The sequence below is a fragment of the Podarcis melisellensis genome (assembly GCF_964234715.1).
Source record: "Podarcis melisellensis genome assembly, chromosome: 2".
Lineage (NCBI taxonomy): Eukaryota > Metazoa > Chordata > Lepidosauria > Squamata > Lacertidae > Podarcis > Podarcis melisellensis.
In genome coordinates this window covers 25,879,480-25,891,792 of record NC_138529.1, presented here as the reverse complement: position 1 = coordinate 25,891,792, position 12,313 = coordinate 25,879,480, and positions in this window count along the sequence as shown.

Genomic DNA, 12,313 nt, shown 5'->3' with positions numbered 1-12,313 from the left:
GAAAGCAAAAAAGCATTTCTACATCCTGTCCCATGGCTTGCAAAGAACAAGCATCCATTATACTTAATGAATCTCACCCATGAAGGGGGTATGCATTAATAGACTGAAAGCTATTCTGCTTTCTGCAAACAGCGAAGCAACTAGCAGCGTCAGGGTGTGTTTTTGGAGCCCTTGCTGCATTCTGCACAGGCCACTGCAGAGGAACGGTGAGGATGAGCAAGCACCCCTCTCCCAGACCAGTAGCTTGCCCTCAGTCGTCCCTCCCGGTTCTTGGACCCTTATATTTCCTCGAAGAAAATACCCTTTTATGTACTAGAAGTGCTTTTCTATATTGGGTCAAGGACCTGTAGCCCCCTAGACATTGCTGGACTCCAGTTCCCAGCAGCCTCAGCCAACATGGCCTATGGTCAGTGATGATGAGAGCTGAAGTCCAGCAACTGATGGAGGGCAACAGGTTCCACAACCTTGATCTGTTCATGCAAACATAGACCCTCTGGAACTTATTTCCCGGTCACATCCACACCACTTGGAGGGTATGCACTTTGAATTGTGCTTGGAAACGTACTGGGAGCCAGTGAAGATCCTTTAGGACCAGTGTTGTATGGTCCTGGCAGCTGCCCCCCCGTCGCCAATCTAGCAGCTGGATTCTGGATTAATTGCAGTTTTTGAGTCACCTTCAAAGGTAGCCCCACGTAGAATGTGCTGCGGTAGTCCAAGCAGGAGAAAACCAGAGCATGTACCACCCTGGTGAGATGGTGGGCAGGAAGGCAGGGTCTCCTGGCTTCTTCTCACTCCAAGGCTGTATTCCTGGCCTCCTTTGCAAGAAGTAGTTGTGTTTTCTAAATAAATACATCCATGCTGTGACTGCTTAATTTGAGCCTCAAGAGATGTTTGTTTATGGGGTCTCTTTTGTCTGAAAGGCCTTTTCCTTATTGTGATTTCAATCTGGGTGGTTAATATTTAAAACATAAAAAGTATATCATCGGCCTATGTCAATTAGACTTATTTCAGGGGGAAGTGTGCATAAGATAAAAAGTATTAATGTTAAATAATATCTCTTTTAGAAATTGAACATGCGAGACACAACCCACCCACCAAGAAATGTTCTTTACTTTTCCTGGATATCCCTTTTTCTCTCTCCCTGATGCCATCATGAGCATTATATGAAGGGTTAAAATGTATTGATTCAGCAAAGAAGTGCCTCTCCTATCAGGTTTTATTTTCATCCATGAGATTTCCTGGAAGGAACCTCTTGAATTAGGGCACAGATGTTCTAGTTAGACACTTGTGTTAATGCAATGATTGATCCTGCCTCAGACAGCGAGAGCGCGAGAAACGTAACAAGTGTTCAGTGAATTTCCTCAATGTGTGGCTTAACAAGTTCCTGCTTCTGGTTACATGATGCCTGACAGAGACTGGAAGTTATCGTATGCCCCCCCCCCCCGAAACACAAAGATTCCAATACAAATGTCTCATTTTATCAGCAGAAAGAACAGTATCCTTACATTTACGTGGTTGTAAGTCTTACTGTGTTCAATGAGGTTTCGGTTTAGGCTGCAGAACTCTCAAGCAAAATTCCCACATGGTGGTTTTTTTAAAAAAAAAACCAAAGCACCTTTCGGTGCACATTCTAAAAGGGAAAATCGCTTTTTTAAAATTGGGCACAGATGCTACTCATGGGTATTACTGGATGACAGCCAATATATAAAGTGCCAGGGATGTTCTGGTTCAGGCAAGACAACTCCTAGGGATTGAGGAAGTTTTTGTCCCCCTCAAGTATTTCTTTTTCTTTTGAGAGGGCAGAGCGTCATCAATATTCAGGGAGCATTCGACTCCACCCCCTGGACCTTCACAGCGTGTGCACATGATGTCATGACGTCACACGGTGTGACACGCATGATATCATGACATCGTGCGCCATCACACACAGGCTCCCTCAAACCTCTTTAAGAAGATGGCGTCTCTGTTCCGGTTGCAGATTAATACCCTTTCATTATATATTTTCTGGGCTTTTTTCCACTCCAAACAATAGTTCAGAGTACTGTATAGTTCTTTGTTTTTCTCCACAAATAAATCCTATGGATAGATTCAGTGCATAAAGAGTAAGCTGTAAGACAGTGATAATAAGAAACTGAGAAATTATTGTTTCCTTCCTTCTTCCTTCCTCTTGACATGAGGTGAAACAATACATATATCAGCATCTCTGCATATTCAACTAAAACCCAGTGATCTTTGAAGCTACCAGGAGTAACCAGTTTGTTTATTTTCTTCCATTTGATATATCCCACCTTGCCTCCATTGTGGAAACCAAGATGGCATACATGGGATTCCAGGTGGTCACCCACTCAAGGCCTTCATATTATTGTCATGTGTATTTTATACCATACTGTGAGTTTGTTGGTTCCCCCTGACATTTAGTTTTAAAAAGCCAGTTACACAAATGTTAATTGTGTGATGTGCGTTTCATCTAGTTTGGTCCTCAGTAAGATAGTGAGACACTACCTATTTCCATCGGTGCATGGAGAATGGCATTGCCCAAGCTCAGCATTTTGGATACTGCCTGTGTTTGAAACCCCCATTGTTCTAGGCACATTTTGCGACAGGGAATTTCATTAGCGCAAGCGGTTTCTGAGCTCTGGGTGCAGTACTGCGCCTAAGATTTCACATTAAAACTGCAGAGTGGAAGGAAGAGAGGAGCTTTTCTCTGCCTCCCCACTTCCAACTACTATCTGAAGACTGGAAGAGAGACCCTCTTAAGAATATTAGGGTGGTGGGCAGGGGAAGGACTAGACCAGTGTTTCCCAACCTTGGGCCTCCAGATGTTTTTGGCCTACAACTCCCATCATCCCTAGCTAGCAAGACCAGTGGTCAGGGATGATGGGAATTGTAGTTCAAAAACAGCTGGAGGCACAAGGTTGGGAAACACTGGACTAGACCATGTGAAAAATGAACATAATATTTTAGCTGCAGTTCATTCATCACCATGGTCCCAAGTGACTTCCTTTTCACTGGATGAAATTTTTAGCTTTGTATTCTTGTTATAAAAAAAGCACACCTAGACATTCTGTTGTGGCACCCATAACCTAGGTTTAAGGTGTCATTTAGCTCCTAGCTTTATCTGTTTCTAACACTGGAGACTACAGAGATTTCTCTTTCCAGCCTTTTTTTCCACAGAACATTAACCTTCAAAAAGTCCCCAAGATGGAAAGCTTAGAAAGAATTCCCACAAAACATTGTTCTTGTGACCCTTGCCCCCAAACTTTTAGGAAACCATCCCTCCAGTGTGCAACTGTAAATATTATCAACATTTCTGTTACATTATTAAAGACAAATCACTATCATTCATGGGTTTCTTGACTACAAAAAAGCCAGAACCAGCACAATTGCACGCTCTATTCTCCAAAGGATTGGAGGGGGGGGGAGAGCAGAGTGCTGTGGCTGTTCAAAGATTGACTAGCATACTGCAATAGAAGTGCACAGACTTACATCAGGTGGATGAGGCACACTACAAAATAGGCTGCTACCTATGAACGTTTCTGCAACAATTACCAGTTAAACTCTAATGTACCAGTCATTTGGGTTATTACAGACTTTGCATGACGAGCAATCTTCTAAACATTTCTTCATACCAAAAGGATTAAACCATGCTAGGGGAGAATATACTTTTCTGAGAATGTCTGCAACTTACCACAATGTTTTTGGGTGCTTCCAGATAGGTGTTTAGTGTGGGATGTGTGCTCCTCATGGATGCAATTTTTCCCCCACAAGTGCACACATGGTGTTGTTGGCATTAACATTTTCCCCCATTTAATCCAGATTTATCCTTCCCAAGGGAAACCCAGCATGTTTGTGGTAACCTACTGCTAGTTACCTATTTGCAATATCTAAATTACCCGCACTATTAAGCCCTCACCCAGGAAGCACAGTAGTTTCTGTGGTCCCAAGTAACTTTCTTTTCACTGGATGTAATCAAGTCCATAGGATTTTGAAAGAAAATTCAGGCATTCTTGTTAAAGATCCTTAAAATGGAGGAAAATGGACACTTCCGGGTTGGCGCCATCGCCGAATGGCGGACTCCCTCCGAGCTCCGGAGGGAGCCTGCTCGGCAGGGGTTGGGTCCTCCCGCGCCGGCGACGCGGGGACCCTCAAAAACCATGGGCGCTGAAACCCATGGACATGGTGACTCGGCTGGCACCTTTTAAGCCCCCCCGACCCGCGAAGGAGCCTTTTTAAAGGCTGCGGAGCGGGTGGCAGGGGGGGGTGCTTTGAGTACTCCGCTTCCCCTGCCGAGCGAAGCCGCATGCCATTCGACGGAGAGCGCTGACTTCTTCCATTGGAAATTCGGACTCAAAGTATAACCCGTGAGTAATTGGAACTTGGATTAAAAAGGACTAAATTTATAAAAAATTTGGAACGAGCGGGGAGGGCGTAAAAAGGAAGTCAGCCCCCCCCCTGTTGTAGAGGAGCTAAAGCAAAGGACTTAACATCTAAGATCGAGCGCAACCCTATTTTGAAAAAGTTATTAAATTTCGCGATGGAAAATTATAAGACTGTGCTGGAGGAGAATAGTGGAAGTGAATCAAAAAGCAACCCCCCCACGGAACCTGGGAGCGTTTTAGTTAGAGCGCCCGGAGAAGACAAGGAGAGGTTTTGACAGCTGTCAAAGAGCTGTCAAAGCAGAAGAACAAAAAAGAACTTTGTTGCAAGGACTTTACCGGTTACATTTGTTATAATTTGGATTTAGAATGTTTAAAACAAGGAATACTAAGTTACTATGATTGCTGGTTGTGATCTGGAAGGGAACTGAGTTATTGCAATCCACCTAGAGGAGCTGAGGGATATTACAAGTTGTCAGCATTGAATTTGAACAGAACTCTTTATCTCCTGGGAAACTGCAGAAATGGAATACTATTTTGGCTACAGAGGCTCATACATGCAAAGCAGACAATAGACTTATCTATTGAAGAATGGAAGGGACTTGGCATCATGTTTGGTTCCTGAATAACAGAGCCTTTGCAGAGGAATTTAGAGACTTTTTGAATTGGAACATCTGTGCAGGAAAATAGGAAAAGAAAAGGAGGGGAAAAAGAGGAGACAGATCAACAAGAACAACAAGAACAATTAACAACTGGACAAAGTTGGAAGCGGGAGCATTTGGAACATCTAGACTTGAAAAAGTATAAAGAAGTAAAATTGGAGTTTTCACTCCCAAGTATATAAAAGTCTGGATGGAAAAAATGGGCCTTTTTGAGATAGACTCCTTCCAAGATTGGATATATAAAATTAAAAATGACTGGTAAAGGACTATGGTTTAAAAAAAAATGTGGGAGCTCCAGGAAGACATCAGATTCGAGAAATATTGGGGACGCAACCGGGGAAAGGGGGAGGGAAATTTGGAATCCAAAGGTTGTAAAATTACATCTTATCTTATTATATTTTAACCTATTATGTATATTAAAGGGGAGAACGCGTGGAAGGGACTAAGTCGATTTTAGGAGGTGGGCAAATATTTTTAAAATTGGGATAATGACAATAAGTCTAAAATTTGGGATAAGAAATTGCTGAACTTATTTGTAAGAATTGGAATGCAAGAGGGGGAGGGGAGGGGAAGTTTTGGAAAGATGATATGGAAAATAAGATTCTAAATTGGGATGCTTTGTTTTTTATATTGTTATAATTGGAAATGCCTAATAAATATTATTATAAAAAAAAATGGAGGAAAATGACTCTGATTCACACCACTTTATTAGAAAAAAAAACCACAGGATCTTTTTGTAAAACAGACATAGATCATTCACAATTTTATTTCCAGCCAGCTTTGATCTTCCATTGTCTACAGAAAAGTTTACATAAAGGAGGGCCCCCAGAAGCGAGGTTTCACCCCCCAGGACATCTTATAAAAGTACATATCCAAAGAGAACAAATTGAAATCAAGCAGGTGTAGGAAAGTCATTTGTAACTCTGGTGTCACAGTTTTAGAGGTTATAGCATATAATACAGCAAGCACACATACAATACACATGAGAAACATAAATATTTATACATGTCGTGTGGGTTACATGACTGGGTACAACTTCAATACTGAGTGAATCAGTGTTCAGTATGCATCAGAGGCTAGTACCTTAATCCTAAATATATAATCCTATTTCTCTCAGCGGTGCTTCGTTCCAAGAAACAAGTGTTTTGCGGGCCAGAGTGAAAGTGTACTCTTAGACATCATTAATCCAGTCCTTGTGTTAGCCTGAAACTCTATATTACAAAAAGATAGATTCTGCATAATGGTTAAGGGAAACTACAAGCCGTTCAGCTATGGCAGGCGTTCCCAAACTGTGGTCTGTGGACCATCTCTGGTCTGTGAGCTTCACTCATGTGGTCCAAAGCATATCTATGGATTTGTAGTTGAAGGCAGGAGACAGCGCATCCATCGCATTTAATGTATTGATTTTTGATTGTATTTGTATTGTTTCGTTCCTATATTGCATTTCATTCCATGGAATGCAAATTGTAATGAAATTTAAAGTTGATAAGAAATAAAGGAAGCAATAAAAATACAATTTAAAATCATGTACCATCTAGTAGAGCTCATTACAAGTGCTACAAGTAGAAGGATTACCAAGTGGCTCACCAAGACCCTTCGCGATTTCCAAGTGGTGCTTGGAGGGGGAAAACCGTAGGGGAACCACTGAGCTATGCTATAAGGTAAGTCCAGTCAAAGGTGAGCATGAGAGATGTGGCACTCATCTTGTTTTGCTATGGAATAAATACCAACAAGGTGTGATGAAATTATGTCTGATTAGATTATGTTTGGATGCTTTAAACTGATGGCGTGGGAGGGAGAAGTTGACTCTGCGTTTCCTTTCAAGCATGTTTCTTACTTGCTTAAGGTGCATGTCAAAAACCATGACCAAGACCCATTAAGACACATTGTAAAGTTACTCCAGTTCCCTTCATAAGGACTTCTCAGCATTAAGATTTCAAGCGATGCCCATTCAGTTTGCCAAGAGGGGCTGCTGCCGCCAGCCACCATAAGGTTCCATCACATCAGCAATTATGCATATATGAATCACAGACCTCAGAAAATTATGCTATTCAATTACTTTGCTCCACCAGTGCTGTGCTTGGAAGGAAATTTATATCTGAACTGTTGATCTGTATGCCGATTTTTGTGTGTGTGATCCATCTAGAGCAGAACCACTATTTCACAACCAAGAGAAATGGAGAGTTTAAAAAATAATAATGCAGCACGAAAGCAAAAAGGAGAAAGCCTGAAGGAACAAACGCCACGAATTGACAAGAAATCCATTTGTATTAATATGTATTGCTAAAGCCCCCCTTAAGGAAATTACTTGAGTTTTATTGTTGTTTTGTGACTTTGTAATGGCTTGTTGATTAAACAATCAATCATCTGATGGCAATGATAAAGAAGCTGTTTGCTGTTCTATAGTCTGGGAGTTATATATAACCTTTAGACTAGCGTCTTGATTCATGTATGCAAGTCCTGATGAACCAAGTAGTTATGTGTCGCTGTGGAAGTTTGGTTCTGAATGGAGACCAAAGCCAGCACACAGTATTATGGATCTCAACACATCTCTTAAACTTTCCATTTCCAAGGTGGGGCTGGACTTGTACCCTACCATGAGGTCAAAATAAATTATCTCCAGGTTATTAGTATGTTCCCCTACATGACAAACAAAACAACAGAAAGCCCGATCTAAATTTGCACTGTACATTTATTTAATCATCTCTCATTTCAGGCTATTGTACAGCCAATCGCAGCATGGTTGGGGGAGATCATCATGTTTCTCCTTCCAGAGTGAGGAGGTGGGCTTAATGAACAGGAATGGAACAACCCCAACTATTCTGAGATTCTCAGTGGGGTGTAAGTTGCTTTCCCTGTCTCTTCATGCTTTGCAAGCTATTACTGTGCAGGTGGCATTTCATATGGCGGCATATCATAGATCCGTACAAAAAGATTCCCCTCTGAAGTGGCCAGAACTGCTAGAAATGATCAGATAAAGGCTTAAGACTTTAACCCAACAGCTCACATTATAATAGGAAGGAGCTGAGATAGCCAGACCAAGTTGCCCAGAGGACAGCTACGGCCTGTTGTCCATTGATTATCCAGTTCCTAAAACCAGTTTGCCCCAATGCCAAAGGCTTGAGTGGAGGAGTGCAATGCATTATGGCAGGAGCCTTGCTTACGATCGCTTCTATCCAAAGTGCACGTACAGGGTCTTTCCTACTACAACTCCTGCTCTGTGGAACCAGAGTCCCACTGGGCCAGCATTCATATCAGTTCACTTGCACTGATCCTTGCTAAGACATCTGAATGTGTTGCTTAAAGACCATTGTTGTTGACATCCATCTGTCTCAAGAAACAATGGAGTGCACCTCCAGGGGTGAAGTCAAACTGCTGCGTTAGCAGCACTCAACTGACCTCCCTGGGGTGCGAGCCTGGGGCAGTGTGTATGGAAGTCCTGGGCTGGCCAGATGACAAGACCCTCTTCTCAGCCTCACTGATGTGGTCCAAAGGAAAGCTGAGCAATATGTTTGGCACCAACGTGGCTGCAGGAGTTGCTAAAAGGAAGCATACAAGGCGCCATCCAGCTGTCTTAGGGACTCTACTCCGGATTTGTGCAGGGTTTGCTTCTTAGCCTTCTTCTACTGAGGGCCCTATATTGGGTGGGGAGGAGAGAATACAGCTATGACTAGAGATAGATGGATCTGTCAGCTTTGGTTTCTCTCAGTTTCATGTATTATTTTCCTAATCTTCAGTTCTCCATGTTTCCACATCAGTTTGTGATTATTATTTTTTAGCCTTCATGAAAACTCACCAGCATTTTAGTGTCAATTTCTCCTAATATACACTATCAAGTTTGCTTAATGGACACACGTTTGCAAAGCACTTCTCCCTAATACAGTGCAATTTCATACGCTGCGTTCACTGATATACAATTTTTTTAATTTATACGGTAGTATGTGCATTTATCTAATTTTTAAAATCAGATTAGTTGGCTGGAGAACTGCAGACAAGTGTGAATTTCAAAGTGCTTTGGTTCACACGTTGCTTCAGAAAGTGTGAATTAGAAGGTTCATCCTTGAACTGAATCAAGCTTCCCTCCCATCCCTAGCAACTGACAATCATAGATATGCTGCAACAGTGTGTTTGTTAGGTGTTGCGCTACAATGACATGGGACCAGCCAGAGGCTTACAGCAGGGGTCAGCAAACTTTTTCAGAAGGGGGGCAGTCCACTGTCCCTCAGACCTTGTGGGGGGCTGGACTATATTTTGAAGGGGGGAAAATGAACGAATTCCTATACCCCAAAAATAACCTAGAGATGCATTTTAAATAAAACCACACATTCTACTCAGGTAAAGACACACTGATTCCCGGACTGTCCGTGGGCTGGATTTAGAAGGCGATTGGGCCGGATCCAGCTCCCAGGCCTTAGTTTGCCCACCCATGGCTTACAGTCTAAGTTATGCAGGTGAGACAGGAGAGGTCAGGGGCCGAAAAGGAAGCTGTGGGGTGGGTTACAAATCAGATAGCAGCGAAGAAGAAGAAAGCAGGGTTCATAAGCATGAAATGGCAGGTAGCAGCATTTGAACATCCCTACAGGAGCAGAGAATAAAACTATTCACTGAGGAGCAGAAAGAGACCAGATGTTACCTATCTTGTCACTTTGCCCTGCAATATGCCTGGAGCCAGATGCAGATCACAAAAGCAAAGGAACTGGTTCCCCACCCCCCAGTGAAATGTGTATGCATCTTTAGGTAATACATGGTGTTGCCATGGATACACATTCCTCTGATCAGACCATATAGTTACGTACCCCCTTTACATGCAGCGTGTGATGAGAAGCACAATATAAAAAGCACAGGTCTAACAATGCTAGTTGAGACTACAGATCTGCAATCTAAAAAAATAAATAAATAAAACAAAATAATATCTGTGGTGGTGTGCTGAGTCTTGAGGCTCTTTCTGCAGCACTTTGAAATAGACAGTCATTTTGTTCTGCCCAAGCACAGAACCCTTACCTTAGCTGCAGCAAAGTGGTAGATCATCTGCTTTTGTTTGCAGGAGGTCGAAGGTTCAACTCCTGGCATGGCATCTTCAGATAAGAGATGGGAGAGAGCCCTGCCTGAAACCTTGGGAGAGCTGTTGCTGGAGAAAGGATGGATAATACTGAGCCAGATGCACCACTGGCCTGACTCTGCGTAAGGCATTTCTATACCCCAAAGTATAAGCCTACGCTTTCCAGGAGACAAGTCTACAATGAAGAGAAGAAGAAGAGTTTGGATTTGATATCCCGCTTTATCACTACCCTAAGGAGTCTCAAAGCGGCTAACAATCTCCTTTCCCTTCCTCCTCCACAACAAACACTCTGTGAGGTGAGTGGGGCTGAGAGACTTCAGAGAAGTGTGACTAGCCCAAGGTCACCCAGCAGCTGCATGTGGAGGAGCGGGGAATCGAACCCAGTTCACCAGATTATGAGTCTACCGCTCTTAACCACTACACCACACTGGCTCAAGAAAAGAGGTGCACTGGCTCAAGGTGAGAAGAGGCAACCGAGAAAGCCAAGCAAAAACTCAGAACAGGTATGGTTAGTCAGCAAGAAAGAGGACTGCCTTCCTGAGATGATCAACGTTTTAGCTTGTGCAACATATTAAGGTGAAAGCTGCAGGGCAGCCTGGGCATCTTTCACTGGGAGGGGCCACATAGCTCAGTAGTAGAGAGCATGCAGAATGACACAGGTTCAAACCTTTCCGTCTCTCTTTGTGTGGGGTTTTTTAATGGATCAGGCAAACAGGTGGCATGAGAGCCCTGGCTCTGAGCTCTGCTACCTCTCAGAATAGACCATCCTGGACCAGATGGTCAAATAGCCTGGACTGGCACAGCTTCCTTTGCTCAGCTGGCATGCCCTGGGAAAACAGGAAGAAACCCATTCATCGCCATCTTTTCCTCTCACCTCCCTCTCCCTCCAGATCACAGAAAAGTTTGCAAAAGCTATCCAGGGAGAAGGGAGGGTTTTTAAACTAATGCCATGGCCAAAGATAGGCAGTGTGTTGCTGCACTAAAACTCTCATCAGCTTCCTTCAGCATGGCCAATGATGGAAATTATATTCCAATGACATCTAGAGGGGACCACGTCGCCTACCTTTGTAACAGCCAATAAGAGCCAGTCACAGCTTCCCCCCACTAAAGCTATTCTGAAAGCCTGCTGAACTTTTGGGTTTTTGCCACAGCTTACTACAACAGAGCATAATGTGCACTTGTTTACGGTGCACCAGAGGCGTTGTCAAACTGTCTCTGCTGCACTTAACTTCACCCTGATAGCTCTGCAGAAGAGGGCTTTGGCTGGCAGCTGGGAGGAATGATGCAGCTAAGGTTAATCACTCTTAAATCCTATTGGTTTTAGTTGAAGAGAGGTAAACTTGCACTTAGCACTGAAATCACTTTGTTTTAAAGCAGTCATCTGCAAATGAATAAACTGAAATTATTATCTGGGGACATATACCGTATTTTTTGCACCATAACACTCACTTTTTTCCTCCTAGAAACTATGGGGAAATGTCTGTGCGTGTTATGGAGGAAATGCCTACGGGTGGCATCCCTACGGATTTTCCTCCTCTAAAAACTATGTGCATGTTATGGTCGGGTGTGTGTTATAGAGCAAAAAATACGGGTAAGTAGCCAGGTGTCTAGCAGGACACTGGGAGGTGTCACACAAATCAGATTGTTCTTCTTTCAGTTTTGAACTTTGAAAGAGGAAAAGAGAGAAAATTAAGCTGGAACCAAGCAAATGTTTTATTCCAATGTATCTCTTTCAGGCTTATCTGGATGCATTGACCGCTAAGTTATCTTTCTAGTCTAGAAAACAAATTCGGTGAGAACAAGCTAAAATCAGCTAGCAGTTTTCAGATGTTTAAAGGGATCTTAGAAAAGGAGATGGAAATCAGCTGCTCACTTATCCACCAAGGATAGGACTAGAACCATTGGTTTTCAACCACAAGAAAAGAGATTCAAACCCAACAGCTGAGGTTCTATTAGATCCAGGAATGCTGAACTTCTTCCAAGGCGCCCTGGTAAAAGCTGCAGGATTCCTTTCTTTCAGGTTTCCAAGAAAAAGTTGGCCAAGAATCTGATAGAGACGCTTTATAAATATATTCTTAAATAGACTATAAATATATAGAATAAATATATTTCCCTTAAATACATTCTATGCAGAATATAAATATGTAAAACGAATATATCTATGTCCTGTTTGAACAACATATTGGATGAGAAGATCCATGGGGTCTGTTAACACA